We start from the raw sequence: 16,828 nt of genomic DNA on the forward strand, positions 1-16,828 counted from the left end.
ATACTACTAATGCTTAAAAAAAAAAATAAAGGGTCATAAGAAAATTGCCTGTGTCTTTAAATAAAATAAAATAAAATAAAATGTAGTGGTTACTTGCAGAAAATCAAAGCTTTTTTTTTTTTTTTCCTTATGCAGCCAGAAAACTTAATTACTATAGCATTCTATTTGAGGGGTCGATCAGAAATTCTCCATTGCAGAATACTTTTAATGTACACAGCATGTCATAGGAAAGTATGCAGCACATAATTGACATTTTATTGTGGCTGTGGGAAGGGTGCTGTGCTTTAAAGGGAAGTTGTCTAAGCAAGTAGTTACATGCAAAGACATGCCTGTTACAGTTTACAAATGAGCTTTAATGGTGGGGGTGGATTGTAACCACTATATCTCTTCAGAGCAATAAGAATTTCTTGAGAGTGAAAAACCAGACAAAGTGCCCATGTGCTGACACATTTCGTCTTTCTGTTTTGAAAGAAAACTGACGTGGTAGCTGCTATTGACTTGGGAGATCGAATTGAAGGAAACTTTTTATTATCACATTATCGTTTCCAGAAAGCATTTCATTTTTTTCAGAATTAGCTTGGGTTGTATGAAATTGTATTTATCCCCAGAAGTGATTACTCCAGGAAAGGCTTATATGTCTTAACTAGAAGAAGTAATTGTTTATAGTGTCTTGGTCAAATCCTATGAATAATCAGGTTGTGTTATCCACAGTGTATTGCTAAGTCATCTCAAATATTTTAGGATCTGGCATTTCCTGCAATTGCAAGACAAAGAATATATTGGATGTTAAGCAAACATTTGGGATAAAAAATGTAACCTAGTTAAGTCTGGTGCAGAGGCATGACAGGAATATAGTACTATACTGCTTTTTTTTTTTTTTTGTACCAGTGTGGCTTGAAGTGTAGTGTTGTTGAGGACCTTAGATCAGATTTATTTTGGCTTCTTTTCTTGTTGTTGGACGTGTTCGTCATTGAGTTTGGGGTACATCTGTTGGCCTTATTAGTTAGTTCTTATTTTTCTAGGGAACAATCAAAATCAGGCCCACTGTATAAGTAAATAAATGAAATAGAAGTTACTGGGCTAGAGACTGCCTGCTTACAAATGTTCTCTCTGTCACTGGATGTAACAGGCAGGAGCTCACAGTTGTAACACCCAAAATGAGATCTCAGAAACCTGACTTTCGGCCCAGTGGCCCTACACGTGCGCTCATGGCTTTACTCGTGTGAGGAATCGCGTGGCTTCAGGCAGTAATGTTGCTGTTGCGTGTGAGCTCCAGGTGTCCTTACCCTTCCAATTCAAGCAGTTTTCTTGTAGAGCTTCCTAAGCATCTTGCCAGAGTAAGGGCACGGGGATTAGTAAAAATAAAATTTAAACAAAAAAACGGAGATACAGCTTTTTTTTTTTCTTTATCATGACTGTAGTTAGCTTTAGCCTGCTCTACAAAACATAGAGTTATTGTTACTTGTTCAGAGTGTGCACTGCCTCCTTCCACGTAGGCAAATGACTCAATGCTTTCTTTTAAACAGTTGTGTTGAGAGGATTTTTGCATGAGACACTGGACATTTTAACAATTAAAGAGTTCTTTTTAATCTTTTCCACTGTCAAGTCACTTGATATCTATTAATCATATTATAGTACCGGCTTGAATTTACAGCCACAGCCCATCTGTAAGAATTTTTTTTTTCTGAATTTTCCTTAAGTATGTCTGTACACTACCTAATGTGGCTTATTTTTTATGTAAGACATAATTTCTGTTTTATGCAGACTTCTGGCCACTGCTCTATCTAAACGGACAAGAGTCTGCCCTTTGAAAATACTTTGTAGTGAACATAAAAAGAGCTAATCCATGTCTATATTGTTGTGTCCAGTGGTGGCTTTTTGATTGCCGTATTGGTGTCCTTTTATCATAGCTGGTTTTATTTCTTCCCTCTCATCCTGTTTATGAAGGTTTAGGATGGCTGTAGCGCTAAAAGAAGGTAGGTGATGGAGATTTTTAATGTGTTAAGAGCACAAGTGAAATGGAGATGTGAACTAGGTATAATTGGATAGTAATTAGAAATAATTTTAATTTTTTGTTGTTTGTTTTGTGAGTAACTCAAAGGTAAATTAAGTGAAGTGATGTGAGTGCAGACTGATGTCTTAGAAATGAGGCTTTGCGGTCCCTCAGCCCTACACTGTCACCTCAGCCGTGACCTTACACGTTTTTGCTGTGTTGTTCCTTTAGCAGATATTGAAGGTCTGGTGTCTGACTGACTGAAAGTTTTGTAACACAGTCTGAAGCGTAAATGGAGTTGGGTGTAGTGATCTGTCTACATAAAAACACAAGGCTCGCAATCCTAATGCGATATAAGCCACGACCTGAGATTTGATTCACCTTCCAACTTCTGTTTTAAAAAGGTGTATCTGCAAATGGGATAACATGCTTGCTGTCCCACGCGCTGCAACTTGTTAGCATTACTTTAAAGTGTGGGCTTTCGGATGTTAGCGTAAGTATTAGAGAGACGGAGAGCTTCTACGTGCTGAGGGCTGAAAGTAGTGAGATGACTAGATGCGACGTGCAGTTGGGTATGAGCCTCGGTGTCTGTGCGTGCCCTCCTCCTGCCCTCTCCCTCAGCTGTGTGTTTTGGGCAGGGGGGTGCTGGGGGGTTTTGCCATGCCTCCATACCAGGGGTCTGCTTTTGGCTGAAAGTTAGCCCTGGATGCCAGGGGTATAGTTTTGGTTGAAAGTTAGCCCAAGTGGCAGTATCTGGATTTGAATGTGTTGGCTGAGGGGTTTTTCATGGTGAGATGCTGCGATGGAGGCAAACCCCAAGTTTGATAATTCTTTCTTTATTTTCTGATCAGTTACTTAGCAGTGATCAACCCATTTTGGGACTAGCAGTAAACCTGACTTAAGGATTTATTGAGTCACTCTTTGCTCTATGTGAAATAGAAATGTTGAAGTTTCTCACTTGTATTGGAGTGTGGTTGTGACTGTTACCACATTTTTGTTTGTCAGGTACCCACGCGTGAAGGCCCTTGTAGTTTTGTGCATTTAACATTTCTGTGAGGCCAGCTACTTGAAAGTAAGTCAGGCTTTAGTGGAGAAGGATAATTACAAAAAGCAGGCTTAATCCTTCTTTACTGTGCTCAGAAATGTTGTGCTAGTGAATATTTTCTCGTTGGTGCGGTTCCTTTTCAGTGCCATGTGTAGTAGCTGAGTAGAGACTGATTTTTCAAATTAATGTGATAGTAAATGCATTTCTCCTCTTCTGTGGCCCCTGAACGCATCCAGTGCCTGCTACTGTGCCATATTCGGAGCTTTCCCCAGATGGTCTGATAGCAAGTAGATCCAGAACGGTTTGAAAATTCATTGTGTGCAAGAGAAAAAAAAAATTCTAGCAGATTATTACACTAGAAGAAGTTGTAAGTTCATTCTTCATGTACCACTAGCAGTTAAAAACCCATAGCCCTAATCATATGTAATGCATTTTTATTTACAGATTAGTAGGCTCTACTCTGACATATGACTAACAGGGAGGCCCCTCCCTTTAACAGTTGTATGTCATCTGCTTCAGAGAACTAATTACTTGGCAATTCCCATTTGATAATTCCCTCTTTATTTTCTGATGAGTTACTTAACAGTGATGAGCTTGTTGAGCAGAATACCGTGCTTAATCTGTGCTTCAGAAACTACAGTGCGGGCCTGGGGATATCATTGTTTTCTAAATGCTGTTTAGCCTTGCCATAGGAACATTGAAACCACACTAAGACATGTTAACAGTTCACAGTTAATGGTAAACTTAAAGTGAGTGATGGGCAGCATTTGCCAAAAAATAAAAGAGGGGTTTAGATTACTGTTGCGCTACAAGCAGGATGTTAAATACATCATTTCTCAAAAGAACCAAAACAAAACCTAACATAATTTAGACATTAAGAAGCAGAAGCTCATATCAGAGATATCTTCTGTGTATCGTTTCTCCTCTCCACTGAAATAATCAATTTAAAGGAAATTTTATTCTTTAAAAAAAAAATCCACTGTTTATTGTAATATCTGTTTGATAGTTCAGCTGATGCTGTTGGTTTTTGTGTTGTTTTAATATGAGATACTTAAATAAGTTTTCACTGTGTTTTCTCTACTGTTACCTGTCTTTTTTTATTCTTCCCCAATCCCTTTTCACATTCTTTTACTCTAGTGGCCACAGCAACTCTTGTTTCTGGCTGGGGAATGCATTACAAGTCTCACTGCTAATTACAACATCGCAGTGTTCCTAGAGGGTACCTGAGTTCAGTGGAGCTTAGCTACAGTGCCAGGCGAGGGGATTTATGGGGTGAAGTGACATCAGCCTGCTCCTGGCAGTCCTGGTAAGGTCAAAGTGAGTCTCCCTTGCAGATCAGGAGTCAGATGGGTCCTGTTCAGATCCAGTGCCTCTGAAATTCAACTGTGTGAAACCATGCTATTGAATCTGATTAAAATTTTATTACTGGCTTCAGTAGAGGAAGGTTCATGGGTCAGCTACAGTCACTTTGACTAGCTGGTGGTGTTATCCCACAGGTACTGATACCTGAAGAGCTGCATTTTAGCTGATCCAGTGCTATAAGCTGAGAATTGGGCTATTGTTTCTTTTACTTGAGTAAGAAGTGTAGTATTTTGTGTATTAGCTCACATGACATTGCATCATCAGGCTTGCTGATTTATTAGATACTCACAATGATATCTCTTGGCCAGTACTGGAAGCTGTGTCACAGGCTTGTTTTATCAATGAGAAAAATGCATTTGTACATAGTTACATGTGGTTTTTGTAAAATTAATCAGAGGAACAGTAATTTTATGAAACACAGAATTCAGAACAGATTAATTGTGTTCATAAAGTACACCAGCTATAAAATCTTTTGAAAGGAATATTAATCAAGTTGATCAAAGGTGGCTTGAAGTACGGAATTCAGATATGAACACGATTACTTTCTATCTGTCTGTATGCTTGCTGTAGCTTTGGTGATTATTTTTAAAATGTATTTAATACAAAAATAAGTTCCATTTTGCTTCTTGGATTTTTTTTTTTCCTACAGAACGTGTCATGTTTTAAAAACAAAGATGCAAGAGGGTACGATACATAAAATTTTACATTTTATAAAAATCCACTAAGTAGGGAGCATAATAAAATAAGCAAGTAAAACCCAACAGAAGGTCATTGATCCATTTTTTCCTTTTAAAAAAATTATTTTTTTTCCTAGTTACATTTTTTTAATGACTTGGGGTATCTCAGGTAGTGCTGTATAGGCATTGCTGAAAATAGAAGTCCTCCATAAGAATCAGAAAAGAAAAGTATGACCATGAGCAGAAAGCCCCACCTGTGATCTGAAAGTTTTGCTTACACACCTGGGAGTTGTGCCTTGACAGATCCTTCTACAAACCATTACAGCTGTTGTGGAGGGACCTGTATCCTGAGCCCTGATGTCAGATTCATTTTAGAGAGGCAACCAAAGAGTTATTAGATGGTGATTTGGGCTGGTCTTCAACACCTGCTCAGAGGGGAAAGGTTGCAATGGTGGTCATCCACCCGTGAATTGTCCAAACCACCCTCTGCTCACCTTCCTCTTTGGGCTTAGCAGCATTTTGCCGAAGACTGAGACTCTACTTGGGCAGCATTGCCTATGATTTCAGAAGAGATTGTGCCTAAGGAGGTACAGATTTGGTCCAAGGTATTTTCTTCCCTCAGCAAGGGGAGGCAATGTTGCTTGTCATTGAGATTGAACTTTCGAGTAAAATGTTTGGCCCCAGACACAGATACTGGTATTTCCATCAATATTTATGCAAGTAAAAGACTACAGTATCAATGTTGTGATCTTTCAGCTAATACAGTTTTTTATTTGCATACTAATGTCTTGAGATTTAAGCATCTGGTTTAAAACAAACAAAACCCAACTCATTAACATACAGTGGAGGTTTCTTTGCTGCTAACTGTTGTTGTCTCCCTGACACCCAAATGAAACAGTACCTTCCCCCCTACTTCATTACAAATGAGAGAACTAATACATCCTAGATTTTGTATTTTTTTCCCCTGGACTCTCTCTTCCTTTTTCCCCACCAGCTACCCTGGTCTATGTTAGCATGACTTCTCTGGGAGCAACACTTGGTGATAGAATAGCCAAAGACAAACTGGTGGATCTGGGCAAAGGCTTTGCCCTTGCATTTCCTAGTCTGCAGAACCGAGAAGCTGCTTCACCTTTTTGCTTAGGTCTTGTCTCCTCTTTGAACTGGGGGTGAGTTTCAGCTTTCCTACTTACCAGTCTTGCTAAATTTTCTTGGATCTCTGCTCCGATCTGGCCTGATATTTTTGTTGTTAATGACACAGTCTTGGAAATCACTTGTGATTTCCTTTGTGAACTTGACAGTTGATTAATTAAATTGTGGGGAGATAAGTGACACGGCAGTGCCGTCTCTGTAGCGGATCTGTGTTCTGTTTTATGGGGAAAGAGGATGATGTTGGATGTTATGGACCAATAATCTATAGTTTAAAATTGCACTGTGTGTTTGTTTGGATAGTGCACAAGTATGTTATATAGTGTCTTAAGATATATGTGATACTACAGTACCAGAAGGACCAAAGAAGGAGTAAAAGTCTGTATTTTGTTCCATATTTGCACAAGTTGACAGAATAACTCAGTCCTGGTGCCTGGTGTTCAGCTGTGAGAATGATACAGACCGGCATGGGTATGTCCTACCATTTGTTGGTCACCACCAGTTTTATTTTGATTGCAGCTCAGCAGCAGATTCCGGGGGAATACAGTGTGTAGTGACTGAGTGCATTAAAGTAATTCCTGAGTGGAAATATGACATTTGTTACATGACATTACTATCCAGATGTTGTTATCTGTTAGATTACAGCCAGAAAGCACCCTAAGGAAAATTGAGGTGCTTAGAAGGTTTATAGTAAGCATCTGAAATACATTAAACAGTAGCAGTCAAGTACGCCCCTGTTACCTAAGGAGTTGAACTTGTTGAATGTCACGTTGGCTGTACGGAATGGAAGAAATGCAAACTAAGACACACTTCTGCTGCAGTGTTTGGTGCTGTTTATACAGCTCAGCCAGTGTGTCTCTATGAAACCAGTAGTGCTGTGCAGCCTGTGCTGCAGCAACCAGGTTTTTATGCTCCTTATCTTGTTTAACGTGAACCGTGCGTGTTCTGCATCACACCGAGGCACTCAGCCAAAGGCTGAGGTGGAATAAGGGATCAGGTTCCCACCTCCGTTAGTTACTTGGACGGTTTAAATGGAACCACATGGGTGTAAATGTGGTGTGATGGAGCACGGGATCTGGCCTGCGATCTCCGGGGTGTGTTGGGGCCCTCTGGACTCGGAGCTGTTGCTGGCAGGTCAGCATTGCTGATCAGACGCTGCTTGTTTGGTAGATATGGCAGTTGTGCATTCACTTGGCTTTTCCTCCAAGTGAAGAGGGAATGAAAACTGTTCCTCAGTCAAGTGTCATCAGTCGTCTTTCCATCCCGTGCTTCAGGTGGATGTGTTCGTGAATTAGACCAATCTTCCTTTATATAGCCCAAGCAGCGTTTTGCCCTTTCATCCTTCTGTCCCATTTTAACCTTTTCCAGACTTTATTCTTTTTTTGCTGGCCAATTAATTTTTCTCCTTACCCCCTTCTCTACTGAGATTCTCCTGTGCTCAGCAGTTCTCACTGCTGCATATCTGACCTACTTATACGGCTCCTTCACCAGCTTTGTTACCTGCACGATACTTTGACTGTGTGTTGGCCCTTTCTTTGGCTTCATTTTTTTGTGTGTGTTTCTGTGTGTCTAAAATCCATTTCTGCTCAGAGGGTTTCAATATCTCAGTAATTTTCTGCAGAACTGCAAATTTGAATGTTCTTTCATCTACCTGTCTTCCTTCCTTGTTAGTCATAGCTGGATTCTGAGGTTTGCAACCCCCATGATCTGCCTGGACAAGCCTTTCACTCCATACAGCCTTCCCCTTATCCTCATGGGAAAAACCCCGTTATTTCTTCTCTGAAGCTTCAGTGTGGGTGCCCGTTTCCCTGGCTGAACATTGGATTTTCAGTCCCACATGCCCCTGCCAGTCTTCCCTGGCTTCCAGCTGCAGTGTCTCTTCAGCAGGCATCTTGCTTTTCAGGATTGTCAGCTGGTCTCTAACAAATCAGTTGCATATATTTGTTTGGATAATATTACATGCTGGCATTGTTAAAAAAAAAAAAAAAATATCATTTAGTTGTTTTCTCTATACCTGAGCATGAGCCAGGAGCCACCACCTTTGGGTCATTCGTTCATAAGATAATGGGGTCACTGTTTTATTATCATATCATGTGGTCTTCTAATCAAAGGATTCTTTTACTGTGTTAATAGCAGCACTTCAAATTGTTAACATTAGTAAGCTTTAAAAATACAGTACAATTTTCATATGTCATAGTGGTGGGACAAAAGCAATGGCCTGGGCAGTTTTCCTTGGGCTTCCAGTTGTTGTCATACCGTGACTCTGCTCCAGTGGCGAAGTTCTGTAGTAACAGGTTGCAAAACTTTCAAGATAAAATGTAAGCTAAATCAAAAAAGAATGTTTGAAAAACACTTCATTGAGAAAAAGAAAAGAAATTGAACATGGTATGCATTTTGAGTGAGGCTCTTCAGTGAGGGAAAAATTCCTGGACTGCTATGGAGAAGTACAGGAATGAAGTACCCGCTGAATGAGTGAAGTTCACAGAAGGTATGAAGTGAAAAATGTGAGGGTGGGGTTTTTTTGGTTTTTTTTTTTGTGTATCACTATATTTTTGCCAAGAACTGACTATTGGAATGATAATGTGGTTATAGTAGATTAAAAAAAAAACAACTAATAAGTATTTTGGTTGATAATTTTGGAGATAAGTTTTCTCAAAAAACTAGGCTTTTGACTGAATGGAAAACTGTCAAAAATAATGCTTTTATCTGAAAATTGATGCCCCTTCTTGTTATAAGTAACACCAAAAAGATACAAACTAAAGGATATTAGAGGAAAATACACGTTTTCCAAACAGATTTACTCAGTGTGTTTCACAATAGCTTGAGTATAGTTAGTTTCACTTTTCCTGTAAGTAGACAGTTTCCCAAGGTGAGAGAAGCATCTGAAAAAAAACCAACCACATGCTTATAAGGTTATAAAAATTGGTGCAGGGAGCTCAGAGTTATGAGTTACTACTAGAAATCCTCCAATAAAAACAAGACTAGACTCCATATTGATGGAGTCCTTTTAAAGGCAGTGCCCTTTTAATCAGCAAACAGGTCCTCTGTGCATCAAATAATTAAAAATAGAGCAAAGTTTCTGAACAAGGCGTCTGGCAGAAGCGTCTGTACTTCCATCTGTGCATGATTAGCAGAATGTTTCATGATATTTAAATAGCACAAGCTTTGCTCTCTTTTTTATTATTTGTTGTGCTGAAGACCTGTTTGCTTGTTAAGTGGTCTTTTTTGAATAGTTACTGGCAAGGAATCAGGAAAGTGTATGAAGACATCTTGTACACACTGCAAATGCCAAATTGTCCCTTTTTTTCTGAGAGACACTGCCCTTACTATTTTTTTTGTTGGGAGTTTTACCACATCCTTCACTTGTTTTTTAAAATTTCTTACGGACCAGCTCCTTTCAGAGGGAGTTCAGCACGTGTTGCGGTCACTGCCCATGGACTACGGTTTCACTGATAAGGCTATTATTTTTGTAAGAGCGGAGCTCAGAGGCACGTTACGGCGCGAGGACGCACCAGGGTGCGTTTGCAGGGTACGCGTGGCGGTTCGGATCCGCAGCTTCTGCTGGCGGTGCTGGGAGCCACGCGTTTAATCTGCTGCGCACACTGCTCTGAAGCCTTGCCCTTTCGGTAGGGACGTAATCAGCCAGGCAGCAGCTTTCCGAGCGGTTTTGAGGCCTTAAGCTGGGACTCGTCCTCGCTGGCAGTCATTCAGCATCGGATTGTGCGTTCTTCGCCTCTGGCTAGCAACACGGCGCTTTGCAGTTGTAGCCACTGATTTCCCTTTGTACTGGTAAAGTTTTCGTGTGCGTGCTTTAGAGAGACCTGTACAAATAGGTGTGGAATGAAAAGAAGCCACTGCCTGGATGCTAAGCGCGTTGCTGTAGCTGGCTGAGGGCAGTTCTGTTGCATGCAAGGGCCAGGTTGTTTGGAGCCGGCCGGCTGGCAGGGAGCTGAGACACTCCGATGGGCTCAGAGATCCTTTGCGGAGAGCCGGTATTCAGTCTCTGGACAATTTGTGTTCTTGGATGGGCATGGAAAATAAGAGCTTTTGTGGTGCGTGTAAGTGGGGTTTACTCTGTAGCTGGGCTTTTTGTTGCTGTTTTTTTTTGTTGTCTTGTGTTTGAGAAAGGCTGTGATGTGTGAATAATGACCTGGGTCTTCTCTTAACTTCAGTTCAGGACTCTAAAAGAAATTGTGGTTACTACTGAGAGCAAAGCTGTTCACCTGTCAACATAAATGTATAAGCTCTGAGTGTTCGTACCTCAGATAAAACACTGAGAAGCTTCAGCCTTGGAGAAAGAGCCTGCTATGAGCCTCCACGTAGGGTTCACCTTGCTTAGCTAGTGCCGTGTTACTGGTGTCCGTCACGCTGTTTCTGGCCCAGCTTCTGCAGAGCGGAGTGCTCTGGGGTCTCAGAGCAAGTTCTCCTCAGCAGGGTTATAGCTTAGGTGGGCAAGCAGTTGGAATTCAGGGGGGGCTGGTGGTAGGACCATTTTGCAAATGCCTGTCTGTCAAGTGGTTCGGCCTCCAGGTGCCCAGGGAGGCCTGAAGATGGATGAGTAGATGCGCAGGAGTTCTGGAAGGGCAAGAGAAGGAACAATCATATTTTACTGTAAAAGCTTAGGGCAACGTGTATGCCTGTTCCTTCAGCTAGACCTCTCAGCTAGGGCATGAAGCAGTTCCACTCACATTTTACCCATATCGCTCCTAAAAGTTGTTAATATTGGTCCCCTTAACAACTCATTTCTGCAGAAAGATGGAGAATTACTTCCAGAGCTGATTCTTAATCAATGCAGTTTGGTGGGCCTAATACTAGCATCCCTCCAGGAGCAGGAAGGAGGTGGAGGACTCAGGCTCATTGTAGAAGGATGTATAAAGTTGGTACGTTGATTAAACTAAGCCAAGTTTTGTGTTTTGCTCCTAGTACTTGTTCTCAGAATATACCATAATGGGTTTTTTTGGAACAGCTTCAGCTTATGTTGTGAATGTAAATTAATTAAGATTAGTATAAATTGCATATTGTCCAATGGAATTTGTTTTTCTGTGTTTTCTATCATGCTCAAGGTACTTCAAACACTTTAAAATAACGAGTTCAGCTATAATAGTGCTGTGGTTCTGTAGACAAACACAGCAGTCCTTGGGGTGCAACAGGAGATCAAATTTAAGGACGGTTTCACTGGTTGGAGTGGGAATAATACTGGTTGTGATGTTAGTATTACCCCTGCTATTTTTTAAAAAGCATTTGTGACAGGCTCCTTATTTTGGCAGGCTGGATTTTGCTGTTTATTACTTCATTTATAACTCTCAATGCAGTGTAAACAGAATGATGGAAGAATTGCAGGGCACATTATTCATGAGCTGTTGTTTAAACCTCATTGTTGCACTTCTAGCCCTGATTATTTCACATCATGACAAACTACATGAAAAAGTTGGTAGCCCTTGATTTCCTGAAACAAAACCAAAGCTTCCTTTTATGACCCTGTAAAAGCACATTGTAGCAAAGCAGGTAAGACGGTAGGATCCTGTTGATTTGTGTGAAAAATGAGGGTTCTGTTAGTTGTCTGCAGGTCTCCTGAGGAGAGGGAGTGCCTTGTATCACTCAAAACCAATTCCTTTCAGCTGGCTGGAGAGAAGTATGGATAGCATCCAACATACAGATGTCCCCAAGTACAAGGATTATAATGGAAATGTTGATGACCAGTCAGTATAGAGATACTAGCAAGTATTTATATAACTCAGAGCTGTTGACTACTGTAGACATGTTGTTTTAGGCCCCGTTCCCACTGGCATTCCTCTTGACTTTTGGAGGGTTAGGATCAGACCCCTTTGGCTCAAATTTGGAGTGAAGTTAATTAAGACTGAAAGAAGCATGCACGTTCTGAAATCAGCCTCCAGTTTTGGAGAGGAGAACAGTGGAAATAACTGACCTGTACAATGATACTGAAGAATTTTATGGCATGATCAAGCCATATACTGAAAATAAAGCTTTCTTTGAGTTATTTGGGATATTTAATTTTGATCTGTAGCTTGTAGTGTTGTCTATTAATGGAAAGGTCAATGTGGTTTTTGTGCATTCCTCATAAAGCTGTTCTTTGCCAAGTAGAAAAAGGTATATATCTAATTAACATGCACCTTTCTGTATACAGCAATGGGCATTCATTATTTTCAGTTTGTACTATTTATGAAAGCTTCTCCAAAACTTTGGCAACTTGGTAGGAAGGAGTAGAAGTTCAGTACATTCTCAGCTGTGCAGCTCTAATGTATGTTGCTTTTGAAGACACCTGCATGTTATAATAAAAATACCCCTTATAGCCAAAGATATGTAACCACAGTCTAGATAGTTACAAAAGAAAGAGACTCAACTAAGTACTGAAACAGGAAAAAAAAGCAAAAATAAAAGTTGTGTTTTTTTTTTTTAAGAGCAGTAGAAATGGTAGAGGAAAGAATTACTATTCCATAAATATTGAAATAAAAAAGCTCGGTGGTTCATTATGTGTTAAAGTTGCTATCAGTTAGGGAATATATGTGGAACAAAAGTCTGAAATACTAAGTACTATAAATTCAATTGCTGTTCGGGGCACAGAAAAAGAATAAGTTTGTAGCTTTGCTAAAAACAACAAAAGCCAATTTGGGGAAATGTATGAGTACTGCTAGAAAAGCTGAACAATACATCTCTATGTAAAATTGCATGTGACTGGTGTAAGTGCTGTTCTGTCACAGCTAGGGCTGCTGAAATTGTAAGCAGGTAGCAAAAATTTACTGTTTAATATTTCATAGATAATAATTGTTCTGAATGCTTTAAATAGCACAGGAAATGTAGTGTCACAGACTTGACATTTGAATATTAATACTGGTACTGAAACAGTCTCAACACAAAGAATGCCAGGACTGCAGGAGGAAGGACAGCATTTTGATCAGATAAAGACAGAGAAGTTTTAAACCCCTTCAGATAGGTTGAAAAAATGCCATATGAAAACTGGGGCAAAATTACCTTTCAGGTTTGGGCATTTTATCTCCAGTTTTGGGAATATCCCTATACAGGTAAAGTTGGAAGCAAAGAGATGTTTTTCTGTCATTTCTGTCTTCCTCCCCTCATCCCCCATTTGCTATTTGATGAAGACTGTCTCAAAAAGGTTAATAGTGAATGGGGTGAAATCCAGTTGGCAGCGGGTCACAAGTGGTGTTCCCCAGGGCTCGGTGTTGGGCCCCCTTCTAATATCTTTATCAATGATCTGGATGAGGGGATCGAGTGCACCCTCAGCAAGTTTGCAGATGACACCAAGTTGGGAGGCAGGGTCGATCTGCTGGAGGGTAGGGAGGCTCTACAGAGGGATCTGGACAGGCTGGATCAATGGGCTGAGGCCAGTCGTATGAGGTTCAACAACACCAAGTGCCGGGTCCTGCATTTGGGTCACAACAACCCCATGCAGTGCTACAGGCTTGGGGAAGAGTGGCTGGAAAGCTGCCCAGCAGAAAAGGACCTGGGGGTGCTGGTCAACAGCCGGCTGAATATGAGCCAGCAGTGTGCCCAGGTGGCCAAGAAGGCCAATGGCATCCTGGCCTGTATCAGAAATAGTGTGGCCAGCAGGAGCAGGGAGGTGATCGTCCCCCTGTACTCGGCACTGGTGAGGCCGCACCTCGAGTCCTGTGTTCAGTTTTGGGCCCCTCACATGGAAAGACATGGAGGTGCTGGAGCGTGTCCAGAGAAGGGCAACGAAGGTGGTGAGGGGCCTGGAGCACAAGTCTTGTGAGGAGCGGCTGAGGGAGCTGGGGCTGTTTAGTCTGGAGAAAAGGAGGCCGAGGGGAGACCTTATCACTCTCTACAACTACCTGAAAGGAGGTTGTAGTGAGGTGGGTGCTGGTCTCTTCTATCAGATGGCTGGAGATGGGACAAGAGGAAATGGCCTCAAGTTGCAGCAGGGGAGGTTTAGGTTAGATATTAGGAAAAATTTCTTTACTGAGAGGGTTGTCAGACATTGGAACAGGCTGTCCAGGGAAGTGGTTGAGTCACCATCCCTGGAGGTATTCAGAAAGTGCGTAGATGGGGTACTCCATAACGTGGTTTAGTGGGCATGGATGATGGTTGGACTCAATGGTCTTGAAGGTCTTTTCCAACCTAAATGATTCCATGATTCTGTGAGTAGCACAGGGCTACAAAGTGTTTTGGATTTGCTTGTACAAATATATGAGTGTATGTGGGTTCAAGAAAAGACGCATGGGGATGTATAGTCTTTACTGTCCATTCTCAAACTTGCTTGAGATGTATTGTAAGTTATCTTGTGTAATGTCAAGATTTGGCTATGGGTTACCTTATTAGAGAGACACCTTTCTTTTCTAAGCATAAAGTAGGGCTGACTCTCCCTTTCTTTTTAACAAGCAAGCTTGCTTTCCCCACATCTGTGTGCAGATGAGTGTCTGCGCAGTCCCTTAGTGGAAGTTCATTATGGCTTGCCTGGTTCTTAGAAAAATGTGTGGTGAGATCAGGAGAATATAGCACTTCACATACAAATACACAGTAAGTTGCAGCCTACCTACACGATGGAGCCCAAGGACCTCTTTGCTTTTACGGTGTAACAAACTTCCCCCAAAGAGGGTGCAAAATAAAGATGGAGACTGGTGAAAATCGCTAATGATACTTTGCAAACAGAAGAGGCCAGTGAAAGCCAAGCCCACATGAGGAACAGGAATATTTCTCTTCTGTCACTCTGTGTAGTGCAGTGTTGTTGTGGATGGTACCCCACTGTTGATACATTTCTTGATAGCTTTTGGCAATTATGTTGCTATGTAGATGATTTGGTAAGTCACTTAGCTGGTGATAGTGCTGATAGGTAAATTGCTTTTCAAAATTCCTTATCATGGAGTACGTAGAGCACATTTTTGGCTTTCTACTGCTGGCATAGGTTGCGCCAGTTTGATTTTAGCTTTTTAGCTATGTGCAAGCTAGTTAAAGGAGTTTTCTTTTTTTGGGGACAGGAAGGAAAAGTTTGTCAGCCTCCTTTCTGAAAGTGTTTTGGTAGTTGTGACTTCTTTTTCCCTTCAAAAATATATCTTGCACTTTCAGACTTGTATTTTCAGATGTGATTAATGGTAACTTTTATCTTTAGAATGCAAATGCAATTTTAGCATACTTTTGCACTGTATAGTACTCCTTTCTGCACAAACTGCTTACCAGACAAATTAAAAAGATAGGTTTGTATTTAAAAACCAACCAACCAAACCCAAAATACAGTTTACATTCTGAAATATTTATATACTCATAGCTGTAGGTGCTGCAACATATTTATGCTAAAGTGGCACCATTCTGCTTTGCCAAGTGTAAGCAGCTCCCTTTAGCTGCGTGTTACCCACTGTAAGTAGGAGGAGAAACCGGGCAGTTCGCTAGAACCGTTGCAATGCCTTTGTGTCTCAGCGGTGGTAACCCCCACAGAAATAACCCCTCTGAGGTACCTTTTACAGGGGGATGTTGGGGAATCCCGGACCCCTGGCAGTTGTCAGCATTCCTGTCCAAAGAGTGAAAGAACAGCACTTCTGTTAAGAACTGCAAATCCCCTGCTGCTGTGCACGTACAGACTAGGCAGACTCCTGACCCCCAGGTGATGCCAATGGTGTTTCAGCCTGCCCGAGTTGTTGAACTCATTAGGGACAATCTCATTTTCACTAAGGAGACCTGGACAATATAGTAACACATGGAGATGTTACTCTGCGGGGCTGTGCTGTTTGTAAGGTGATTCACGGCATGTACAGAGTGGATGGAAAATCTGTCCTGGAAGCATTCCAGTTTGTTACTATTTTGAAGTCATTTTGCCCAGGCACAAATGCTAATGATTGTATGGGGAGTCTCTAGAGCTAAAAAGAGTGGAAGGTGAATCTCCCACACCTTACGTTAGGTTGTAACTAGTAAATGACATTTTATTTTGTGGCTAGCTGTTCGCCTGACTGTCCAGACCTCTGTTCTAAATAAAAATCAAGAAAATACTGAGGAGACTTTGGCCTGTTATGAGATGGGCTGCTGTTGCAGATGATTATATAGATCTATTTTACTGTCTGTTCCTAACACCAAGATTTAGAAAAGAATCTTGATTTTGAACTGCCCAGAAACACAACCCAAACTGGGAGTAATCATACTGAAGCAAATTACTTTTTTTACATCCTATACGTCCTGTGTTTCCCAAAGTACCAGCTACGTCTACTGTCAGTGGTAGGATAATAGGTTAAATGATTTTTTTTTTTTAAATGCTCTAATATAGCTGCTCTTAGGGACACAAAAGTAAATTGTTAAGATAACATTAATCTTCTGATTTAGTGCCTGAACCTGCTCCCTTGATGTTAGTGCAAATTAATGGAATTAGGATCAGACCTTTAAAGAATAAGAATAATAAAAAACCCCTAATACCCAACTGTAGTATCTTAGAGCTGACCAAGTTAAAAATATGAATGAAAAATTGTGACATATGCCTAATCCTCAGCTAACTTTCATGGTGAATGGAATAATCTTCCATGGAGCTGTGAGTGGCCAACATGTTATTGTACATCAGGGCCCTATTAATCCATAGATTATTGACAGAGCATATGGTAACTGCTCCAAAGCATGCCATATACAACATGC

General features: G+C 41.0%; 1 protein-coding gene across 13 annotated transcripts in view; it reads left to right on the forward strand.

The window, feature by feature from the left end:
• The window catches only part of ATXN1 (ataxin 1), a 230,637-nt gene that overhangs the window by 8,221 nt on the left and 205,588 nt on the right, over nt 1–16,828 (forward strand). The window lies entirely within an intron of this gene.

The sequence above is a fragment of the Haliaeetus albicilla genome, chromosome 21 (assembly GCF_947461875.1).
Source record: "Haliaeetus albicilla chromosome 21, bHalAlb1.1, whole genome shotgun sequence".
Taxonomy (NCBI): Eukaryota; Metazoa; Chordata; class Aves; order Accipitriformes; family Accipitridae; genus Haliaeetus; species Haliaeetus albicilla.